This window comes from Triticum dicoccoides, chromosome 3A, assembly GCF_002162155.2.
Source record: "Triticum dicoccoides isolate Atlit2015 ecotype Zavitan chromosome 3A, WEW_v2.0, whole genome shotgun sequence".
Classification (NCBI taxonomy): Eukaryota; Viridiplantae; Streptophyta; class Magnoliopsida; order Poales; family Poaceae; genus Triticum; species Triticum dicoccoides.
In genome coordinates this window covers 662,469,316-662,481,103 of record NC_041384.1, presented here as the reverse complement: position 1 = coordinate 662,481,103, position 11,788 = coordinate 662,469,316, and the positions used below count along the sequence as shown (strand labels likewise).

At 47.0% G+C, this 11,788-nt stretch overlaps 1 protein-coding gene across 1 annotated transcript in view; it reads left to right on the top strand.

Annotated features, from left to right (window-relative positions):
* Window positions 1-964: 964 nt before the first annotated feature.
* Window positions 965-11,788, top strand: part of LOC119272802 — a 16,737-nt gene continuing 5,913 nt past the window's right edge. The window contains exon 1 of the mRNA XM_037554188.1: window positions 965-1,400. The gene's annotated coding sequence lies outside the window, so the exon portion shown is untranslated. The remainder of the gene's footprint in view (window positions 1,401-11,788) is intronic.

The following is an 11,788-nucleotide window of genomic DNA, read 5'->3' as shown; positions in this document are numbered from 1 at the left end:
GCTGCAGTCAAACTCCACCACCCCCTTTATTGATACTGATGCATATATAGCTAGTTCTGATGTAAGTCTTGCTGGGTACATTTGTACTCACGTTTGCCTATTTTATGTTTTGCAGAGAGACGTCAGTCTCGCTAGTAGTTCCGTGTGGACTTCGATGTTTAGCTTGATACCTCAGCTACGGTCTTGTGCCCTCGGCAGGATCTGGTAGATAGTCAGGCTTCTTAGCCTTTTTCACTTATAGATGTCTGTACTCAGACATGTTAAGCTTCCGCATGTGCTTTGATTTGTATGCTATGATTGTTGGGTCATGAGACCCATGTTTGTAATTTCTCGCTCCTCGGAGCCTAATGAATAAGTACTTGAGTTGTAGAGTTTTGTTGTGATGCCATGTTGTATGTACTCATATCGGGCATATTGTGTGTATGATTGAAATGCTTGATATGAGTGGGATCCGACAATCTAGTTGTTTATCCTTGGCAGCCCTTCTTATGGGGAAATGTAGTCTAGTGTTCCTCGAGCCATAGTAGTCCGCTACAGCCCGGTTCACCGGAGTCCTGCTAGCCTAGCACTACTGCTCAGGACACTTGACTGGCGGCATGTGTTTCACTTTGTTTCTATGTCTGTCCCTTCGGGAAAATGTCACGCGGTGATATTCGGAGTCCTGCCTAGCCTGCTACAGCCCGGGTTCCCCGGAGTCCTGTTAGCCCAGTGCTACAGCCCGGAATCACTCACTGATGACCGACATGCTCGATGTGATTCATGTACGCCTGTCTTCATAGGTCTGTGCCGCTTTGGGTTCACGACTAGCCATGTCGGCCCGGGTTCTCTGTCATATGGATGCTAGCGGCACTATCATATACGTGAGCCAAAAGGCGCAAACGGTCCCGGGCCAGGTAAGGTGGCACCCGTGGGAATACCGTGCGTGAGGCCGCAAAGTGATATGATGTGTTACATGCTAGATCAATGTGGCTTAGAATCGGGGTCCTGACACACTAGGTGTACCAGCAGAAGTCTGTGCTTTCCATGCGTCAAACCCAAGAGTTGATGAAAACTTGCCATTGCTTGGTTGCTCTTGTTCCTAAAATTAGAAGTTGGTCAATGAACAGAAATTAGCTCATATTAGCAAGGTGATGGGCCATAGTTATCACCTGTACGTATGCATTCTTCGTCGTTGATTGTTTGTTTTTTTCACCTAGGGATCTTAGTTCCTGTAACATGAAATGCATAGAATGAAAATATAGGAAGTTATGGGTAAAATTGATGTTGTAGTATCACTTACCTGGAGTTCCCTTTTGAGGTCTCCAACTTCCCTTTTCAGGTCTCCAACTTCGTCCTCGAGCTTGGACAACCTAGGTTGAGTGGCAATTTTACCCCTTATTTTTATCACGTCTTCGGTCATGGTAATTATTCTTTGATCTAATTTGTGCTCTACTTCTACTACTTGTTTGACCAACTTTTTCTCTAGTTCTGCAAATAGATCGTTATGTGTTTGAAGTATCATGTCCATCTGCATAAAAGAAATGTCAACTCGTTTTGTTCGAAGAAAAATAAGTATGGTTCGGTGTGACCTTTGTTATGTTATTGAAAAGGATGTGTCTTCGAGCAACTTACTTGGTATGCTGGTCATTTGTAATGTCGGTTGTGGTCGATAGATAGCATCTTCATGCGCATGTGTATCTTTCTTGGTATGCTGGTCATTTGTAATGTTGGTTGGCTCCAGATCGCCGATGCTCATGACAACCTTTGAAAAGATATAAATAATCGGTACTAAGAAATAAATATAGTAATTAAAGAAGTCAAGTCTAGAAAGGTACCAATCCGTTGTATAGGCCTCCTTTATCATAAGCCTCGGTTCTTATTTTACCTATGGCTTCATCCCACCGTGCCATCAGTGGATGGGGTATACGAGAATACAAAATCGATCCAGCATGGACATGTTCCCAATACCAAAACTATAGGAAACATTAGTACATCAATGATAGAGATATATGCATCATACGAATAATAGTAGAATGACAACTAGTGTCGTAGCACTTACTTGGAGCAAAGCTAGATTTCCTTGTAGATTGACTTGATCCTTATAATTAAAAGTATTGATGGATGTTAGCAAATGGTCCAGTGTGAAACATCCCCAATTAAATTTGGGAATTCTTGCGACGTCTTAAACAAGGACAAAATATTTGGAGTCGACATAATCCTGTACCGTGGGTGCTAAAATAATGCCAATAGCATACAAAACAAACCGCCTGATGAAATGATCATCTGGAGTTTTGGAGGCTTTAATTTTGTCCTCAAGGTCACTCAGCTTAAGTCTTCCATCTGTTTGATAAGCCCTTAACAAGTTTGCATCTTTTGGTTTTCCCATTTCCATATATATATTTTCCCCTCTATTGGAAGGTCCATTAATTGATAGACATCCGTTGGAGTTATAGAAATGTCCTTACCAGCAATGTGAATACTCTGCATGTCGTGGATGTAGCTCTTCGCTAGCAGCACCAACATAATACGTCGGAGGGACACTGACTTCATATTTGTTAGCCCTCCAAGACCAGTTTGAGTGCATATGGCCTTTAAGTGCTCGTCATCTAATCCATCAATCATTTGCGCGAACCTTATCGGTGAGCACATTAACCTCATATTTGCATGTTTCACACCGAGTTCGTCCAAAAAAGCCTGAAATACGTGTAAAGGTAAAAGAACTATGTGTTTTCAAAGATTTTAACCTAACTGGGAAAAAATATACCTGATTGGTTACGTCTGGTAATTGTGTGTTGGCACAACTTGTAGGAGAACTGGCCATTCCTGGAAAATATGCACAAACAGAGACTGGGTCAATTTAGAGAATAAACATAAGCTATGGGGTTGTACCGTACTGTAATTGTTCCACTTGTTTCTTAAAGAGCACAAAATTACTATGATAAGCTATTTTATTTATTTATTTCTTTGTTACTACCTCTCCAGAGGTGTACGTTTACCACACAGATTGATCGGTGATTAATGATTACTTACTAAATTTTCTCTACTGTTGTTAATATGAACAACACGTGGTATGTACTGTATGATTCTGCCATTTGATATTTATATACAAAGTTTTGGATTATATTGACCTCACTGTTGCCTAAGGGGTGTAAAAATATCAGGCGTTCTAACCGTGATGCGAACAGGAGGATGAAGAGGACGCAGTACCGTCGTATCGCACAGGCCAGGTGGGTGGTGGCCGCTGGCTCCGATCCCCTGGGTGGTTGGGTGTGGCTGGCGGCTCCGATCACGCCCGTCAGGAGGGTGGCGTTGGCGTTCGAGCTGACTGCGTGTAGTGTCCATGGAGAGAGTTCGATGCTGGCGACGAGCATAGAGAGGCGGATCACGATGCTGTGGACGGAGAAAATTTCAGAGAAAACCCATAAGATCTCATGATGGGTTCATGCACAGAATAAGCGGAACCCATTCTTTGGTTTTAAATCATCTCATGTGTTGCCTTAGTTCTAACTGATGACATGAGCCGACATTCTCACCTTCAATCCAACGTGTGGATGCAGAACAAGCAGTGACGTCGTATTCCGCAGGCCGGATGGGCGGTCGCCGGTGGCTCCGTTCCCGTGGGTGAGGACGGCGGCTCCGTTACAGCTGGTGGATAGGGCAGCGGCGTTCGATGGGACTGGCGTTGGAGGAGAAGGTCGCGCGTGAGAAGGCGCCTAGACTGGAATATGAGTGGAGAATCGGCGTTGGAGCCGGCTAGGCCAGTTGGATCGGAGGTTGTTGCAGATAATGGAGAGGTGGGAGCGGAGTTTGGGAGGGCCGATCGTTACGGGCGTGATAAGTATTAATCCATCGACGAGCCAAAAATTGGATGGCGCCTTTAAAGTCGGAAAGAGGTTGATTGATGAAACACCATTTCTTTTGGCACGTCATTTTTTTTGAATCTGCCACGTCTATTTTTGGCTTGAGCGCGGGCTCAGGCGATCTCTTTGGCCAAACTAATTGTGTGTTAACATTTTTTTCCATGCTAATATGTGTCTCATTCATATCATAAAGAACAATGTACAAGTCACGTAAAGACCGACATGACAGAACTGAAAAGATAGCAGAACATCTCTGAGCTTGACATCAACACCTGTGACCTGCCTCCGGCACCACCACAACAGCCATCGAAGAAAAGAATGTTGGATCACCTCCTCACCCGAGCGCGATGTGGCTCCATCATTGTGAGAACGGGGCATTTGAAAGAAAGCATGCCAAATTCATAAGTCATGTGATGCCACCGCTTCTAGTATGATGGTGTCCTCTCTGTTGTGACCTTGATACATTCCCGGCAAATCTTTGGGGCAGTTTTTCCATTGCCACTGCACTACTAGGAAAAGGCCTACTAATGGCGCACCTAATTTGGCCATTAATGGCGCATTAGTGGTGCGCCATTAGTAGCACGCCATTAGTATATTTTACTAATGGCGCACCACTGGTGCGCCATTAGTATCTGGTATACTAATGGTGCACCCCAGATGCACCATTAGTATATACAATAGTGCGCCATTAGTATGCCTCCCAGGAGGCCATGTATACCCAGGTGCTTTGGCATACTAATGGCGCACGACAGCAAGATGCGCCATTAGTAACTTCGGCATACTAATGGCGCACTGTTTAATGATGCGCCATTAGTATCCTTTGGCATACTAATGGCGCACTATGATGTGATGCGCCATTAGTATGAATATTAGATTTTTTTTAATTTTCTGTTTTTTGCACAGGTTATAAAATGTATAATTGGACAAAATATAGACAGCACACATCAACAACAGATTCATCGAATACAATAGAAGATTAGTCTCTGAATACAATTCATCATTTTAGTCTCCGAATATAAGTCATCATATTAGTCTCCGAATTGAAAAGACCGAACAAAGATAGAACATTATATTACAAGTCTCGAGACCGCGAGTTTGTCTTCACATTACAAGTCGATATCGATCATCTAAACTACCATCACATAGAAGAGAGCTGTGGTCATCACGATGAGCATCATCACGATGAAACTCGTCTTCATCCGGTTCCTCCAACGCTCCCTAGCCTCTCCCGCTAGATAGCTGGCGTATCTAGATTTGGCCTCGGCCCTAGTGGCGTACCCTTTGTAACTGTTACCGCTGAATCGGTGAACCTGTCTCCGACACTCCTCCCAGTCGTCGTAGACTCCGGGAACCTTACCCTTGTACACGACATACCACAGCATCGCTATGCAGTAGCCAAACGAAACGTTAGTACCAATTCACAGACAATACATAAGCAATATATAAGTATGCAACAGAACGATCGGAAGAGAAAAGTAAGACATTAATAGCATCGATTACATCTTAAGTTGAACGACTCTCGAAACCAAAGAGACATACTGCAAGTTCATTAAAGTTTAATTACAACATGAGCCAATCGATGTTTCAGAACTAGACACAGCATCACTGCTTTCGACTCGACTCAAGGGACCGGAGCATGGATGAAGCCGCCGTCTATCATGGGAGTCATGAAAGAACATGCGTTGTTAGCCTGCATTTGTAGGATTGTGTCGATGTCACTGTTGGACGGTTGATTTCTGAGGTAGAACTGCCCCGCGGTACGAAGGACATCTTGATGGATGATTTCCGCAAACTCCGACTGGATGCGAAAGAATTCTTGTCTGATGTCCGCGTCCTGGATTGCTGACACGCTCGCGGCCCAATCTTTGAGTCTACTCGGTAGCAGAAGTTGATGATGGTCCCGTACGATCGCCCGCACGTGATGGATGGCGTAGTAGGCACCCTTCTGACCGCCAGGCGGCTGCTTGACGCAGCAGAACATCATATTGTGGGAGAACACGTGCTTGCCGTACTTACGAATAGGCTTGGTGAAGGTGCCTCCAGATTTGACGTAGCCGGGGAGAACATCATCAAGAACCTTCTTGACATTTGTGTAGTCTACGTTCGACTGACGGTCCGGGTCGAAATACGTGGCCATGGAATTTTTGGGGCTTAGGAGGATGAGCGTGCAACGTGTGTCACTGCAGAAAACACGGAATGTTAAAAGAAAAACGATCGAAATCTAAGAATTCATATGTTACGGGGCGGTTGAGGGGAGGACTTACTCGGGAAAGTAAGGCACGAGGAAGTTATCCTTATCTTGGTTTGCCAGAATGACGCCTTCGAGGTAAGAACTCGCGACTTGCCGGTCCCCAGCGCTGCCCAAGATCTTGGCACGCATGTAGAAGGGGTCGACTATCACGATGTCCGGGGTCTTGTCGCGAATGATCCGCATCTCCATACTCAGCGAAAATAGCCGAACGAAGGTGTAGTGCAGCGGATGAAGGTTCAACATAGCGTGGATGTCATCAAACCGCAGGACGATCGTACCCCCGATGGAGTTATCCACAAAGCCCTTGCCCTCTGGCACCTTGGCCGCGAAATCCGGGTATGCCACATCCTTCTCTCCGAGACGCCGCTTCTCCAAAGAAAGAACACTATCATGTAGACTCCGCATAGCACCGGTTGCAGCATCGAGCATATTTCTCGGTAGCATCGGCCTACCCGCCACATGCACCCTCCTCGAGATATCCTCAGGTGAAGGTGGCCCGTCCTGAGCACGGATCGTACTCGGTGCTGGCTGGCCCGCACCCTTGTTAGTCTTTCTTTTGCATGCCTTCTTCTTCTCCTGTAATGGGACCGAGTTCTGCTCACAGACCGCCTTCTTGAGTGTGTTGGGGCTGATCATATTTCGCACCTCGCCTATCTGAGGCTCGGTGAAGTCGGCGGCTGGAGGCGTCTCCTGAGAGCTGAACTGCAGACGACGCCTGTTGCAACTTGGCTTCTCCGCGGTACCAGCTAGATCGCGCACGTCTTTTGTTGGGTTGGGTTCTTGAGAAGGAGGCCCCATGAAGTCGCCACCGTACCCATGATCGGCAAAGTACTGATCGATGTTGGCAAATGTATCGTCGTCATCGTCGTTCTGATCCTGTGCCATATGCATGTTTGGATCCAGTGGCATAGGGATGTCCGACACCGTTGCGGCGGTCTTGCCATGGGGCCGACTTGGCGCCGGCACGACTGGCGGTGTTGTCTTTGGGGTGGTGTCCCCCGCCCCCAAACGAATCTGGCTCTTCGGCCAAAGCAGGGGCCAGCTCAGGCAGGCGCTGACGGTCATCACGTCATCATCGTCGGCCCCGACGGGTCGAATCGGAGGTAACAACTCGTCGCAGCCTGGCAGCACCCGAACCAGTTGAACCCTAAACAAGTTGGGTGGCATCTGGGTACCGTGGAACAAGGGGTTGCCCGGTTGAACGATTTTGCCCTTGGCGACATCGACCAACTCGTTGTTCACGAAGTGCAGGAGAGTGCACGGAACATCGGCGGCGCCCTGCGAAAACATGTAGGGCGTCAGGGATGCCCAGTCAAAGGCAAGGAGATGAAGTCCTCGGCCGAGAGAGGCTTAATTAGTTACCGTGATGATGGCATCGAGCTCGGCTAATGTCGAGGCACCGCCAACGGCGGGCGTGCAGTTGACGGAGGGGTCGCTTGCTGCAGAGGTGCCGGCCGACGTACACCCGGGTGCATTAAGCTCCCGTGCCGGTGTCGGAGACACCAATGCCGCCTCCGCCGGAGACACCAATGGCCCCGCCATCGCGTTCTGCGAGTTGATGGCCGTGAAGCTAGGAATCGGGGGCGGCCCCTGATGGTCGCCCGCAATCCACACACTAATCCCCTGGATCAAGGTAGGCACAATGGCGGTGATCGTCGCTCCGAGTTGTTGTTGCACTTGCTCTTGGACAATCTCCGGAATCCGCGCCACCTGTGCCCTGAGTTCTTGAACCTCGCGCGCCTGGCTTTCTGAGCTGGTCTTTTTCTCCTTTCGGCCACCAGTGTTATAATATGACGACCATTTTGTCGACAAGCCTTTGCCGGCCACACGACTAGCTGACGTCAGCTTACTGAGCTTATCCTTGTTCTTCATTACATTCAACGCCCTATTTAGAGTGGTGTCCCAAGGGTTGCTCTTAGTCGACCCAGCGCTACTGCTTTCAGTCGCCTGCGGAAGGAATGTGAACCATTTAGAAATTTGGCTTCATTAATTAGAATGCAACCATATGGAGCTAATTACGCGGGGGTGTATTCCTTACCAGAACAAGCTCAAGCGCCCTGGTCTTCGGATCCGTGGTAAGCTCCTTTGTTTTCGGGTCCTTCTTGTACCGGGCCCTGACAAAGTTCCTGGTCTGCTTGTCACCGTATTTATCGAAGAGGGGCGGTAGGCCTTGCTCGGCACGGTCCGCCTCCTGCTTGTCCCATATAGGCTCCGCCACTCTGTAACCGCCGGGACCGAGTGTGTGTTCCCCTAAGTTCAGCTCCCGCATTTCTTTCCCCCACTTACTTGATTCGGAGCTTGCGGTGCTCGAGCAATTGATCTTGAAGTCGTTGTAGTCATCTTCGGTGATCGAAGGATTTTTCTCCTTGATCTTCTCATAACTCTCACCTTTCTCGATCATTCTCTTCACATTGCTTTTCCAAGTAGACAGGGCCGTGCTCATCTTCGTGAGGGCAGCATTGTTCACTTTATTCCCTTTGAGGCTTGTGTTTTCAAATTCAGCGGGGAACTTGTATCGTTCGTGCAGCTTCGTGAAGAGGAGGTTGCGCAAATTCCCTCGGTCAGGATGCCTGAGGTTCTCGGTGTTGATCGAGACGGTGCTTCGGAGAATGCACCCGAGCTGAAGCGAGTACCCCTTGACTATTTGTTCGGGCGCCGTTGGATTCCCGTTGGAGTCCACTTAAGTAACTTCCTCCTTGAGGGTGCGGAGCACGGTCGGGCATCGGTCCTTCCGTTGCCTCTTCGGTTGGCTGCCATCTGTGCGTGCGCCGCCATCATCAATGGTGGCATCCTCGGCGGCACCATCAGTGGTGGCATCAGTGGGGTCATCCTCGGCGGTACCATCAGTGGTCTCAGGATCGGTGGGGAAGGCGGCATCCTCATACAAGTGAGGTTGTTCCTCCATCTCCTGGGACAGCTCCCAGAATTTCTTGCCGCCCGAACCCCCGGCCTCATCGTTGTTGGCCATGTTTCTCTATAAATAGGAACAAAGTTTGGTCAAAAAGTTGGTTATTGTCAAGGAACAAGATCATGGTCTCATCATTTAGGGTTTGTCGACACCGAGGCATCCTAAAAGCTAAGCTTTTATCATTGAGGGTTTTTCGACGCCGAGGCACCCTAAAAGCCTAAGCTTTCATCATTTCGGTTTTTATCGACGCCGAGGCACCCTAAAAGCCATGCATTAGTCACAAGTACGCCGGGGCACTTGATCCTACTTAATTAACTACTAAGATACCCCGGCCCATGCATTAGTCACAAGTACCCCATATGTCCTATTTTTAGCAAAGTCATGCTAAAATTCACGGAAAATTTCAGCATGACCTTTGCTGAAAATAGGACATATGGAGTACCCGAATTTGCCGGAACGGAAGTTAATCGACATTCCAGCAAACTCAAGGGCCTCTCGGGTGGACAAGGCAAAAAAGGACACGATGGTCGGAGACATGACCTTTGCCTAACAGTTCTGAACTCCTGCCAAAACTGAACACAACACTGCATAACAATTCTGAACTTCTGCCAAAGCATCTTGCCAGCTAGTAGACCAGCTAGTAGACCATCATTTGTCAGGCCAAATTGAGGCCAAACAGAAAACCAATGTGGCCATGGCACAAAGTCCATGACCCAGAACAGGAGACATCTAAAACTATACAACTATACAAGCCTACACTAGCCTACACTAGTATTACCACAGTATATATATATTGCTGTGAACAATCAGGCCAAAGCACATCCAAAGCACAGTATGCAGGATAGATAGGCCATCAATATTTCCTCTATGCAAATACAATGGTAGCATCCAGAGGGCAACAACCTTGTACTACTACTTGACACAATCAGCACATCCATATCAAAATTAGTTCTAGCATATATAAGCAGTACCACATAGCAAATTCATAGGAAAACATCATACATTAGCAGCAGTTCATAGCAAAACTAGATGAATGTTTGGCCTATTGATAAAAATCAGCTAGGTTTGCTTGGAATCAAAAAGCCCCAAAGTAGAACCCTCAGCATTATTAGATAGAACCAACAATTGAACCAACAAAGCCCCAAAGTAGAACCCTCAGCAAGATGGAAACGAGGCCGCGATCAGTGCTCTGCAATTATAGAAACTATCAGGGATTGCATGCCGAGCAGAGAGCCAAGATCCTACACAGCAACAAACCAGCTAAACTAGCATTCCACTACTATCCACTAGATTGGATATTCAGTCACAACTGCTACATTTTCAGTTTTTTGAACAACAGATAACATCCTAGAAGATCCCATTTAGTAATCCTATAGCAATAAAAACACCAGAAGCCGAGCAAGGATACTTAGATGGAAATATTGCAATTTATTGCACTGAAATGTTGATCAAATGGCAGGCAAATTTCAGAGGAAATGGCAGGGGAAAACAGAACCTCCAATTCAGCCTATTATAACAACAGCAAGACTTGGAGAAGCAAAAATATTGGTCAAATTCTCCAAACAGAACCTCCAATCCTACTTAAAATATTGGTCAAATTCGAAGATCCCACCCATCTCTCTACGAACAGCAAGAACTTGGAGAAGCAAAAAGCTTTTCCTAGAGCCAAGACCCAAGAACGCACAAAGAAAGACTTTTGACCAAGAACGACAGCCAGACGCGCGACTTGGAGAACCCGATGACAGGGAACCCTGCGCTTCTTGCGCAAAGAAAGCAAATTAGCAACAAAACCCCGGGCTCCTGTTGCCACCAACAAGAGCAAATGCGAGTATGAAATTCAATAACTACACCAATTGGAAAGGAGGCCAATGCTACAGCCCCCCTACACCAATTTTTTAACCGCAAGAAATTTGTTTAACCAAGTCCTTGTGTTGATCTTAGTCCCACACCTTAAAGTCCATAGTATAAGAATATTGTAGGAATCCAATATGACCAATGCAAATTAAAATAATTACTAATGGTTGCTAAAAATAAAAGTTTGGAATCCTTTAATTCCCCTTTTCTCCTTCCATTAATCATATAATCACGATGTACATGTGTGCAAGTAAATATACCTGTCAATATATACACTGTGATGGTTATAGAGTGATTGTTGAAAGGGGAAAAATGGCTGAAACCAGAAAAAAAAACAATAAGCCACCTGTCACATAGGCGCTACCAAGTTTAAAATGCCGTCTAAATATTTGCACTTGAGACCAGGTGCCAAGTTTATGTATACACAAGTTAAATATGTATTATTTCCGTCTCAAAATATAAAACACTTTTGTAAGCTAGTTTAGCTTATAAAATGTCTTATATAAAACACAAGCACTACTAATATGTTTGCAGCTTCATAGATGTCTGCTGAACACACATCAAGCAAAACATTTTTGTTTCGTTTGCCCATGGTACTGTACTCGATTGTCTCCTGAGCATGAAACAACGAAGCCACATAGCAATGTCTGCTGCATTGTGTATCTCACGAATCCGAGGCTACAAAATTTGATGATCTCCCGGTTGCATAAACGAGCAAAACGATCAGCCCCCCTACTACGATCCGAACCAGTCAAGAGGGGGAGAGGGGAGAGGAGGAGGGGGAGCTCACGGGGGCCGTAGGGATAGGGCAGTGGGGCGCGGGGAGGATGTCGGGGACGAGGTCCGGGTGGTGGTGGTGCTCCAGCGACGGTGGTGAGGACGGGGCGACGTCCGGGCAGCGGGGTCGCGTCGAGGCGGCGGGGCAGCAGCGAGGCG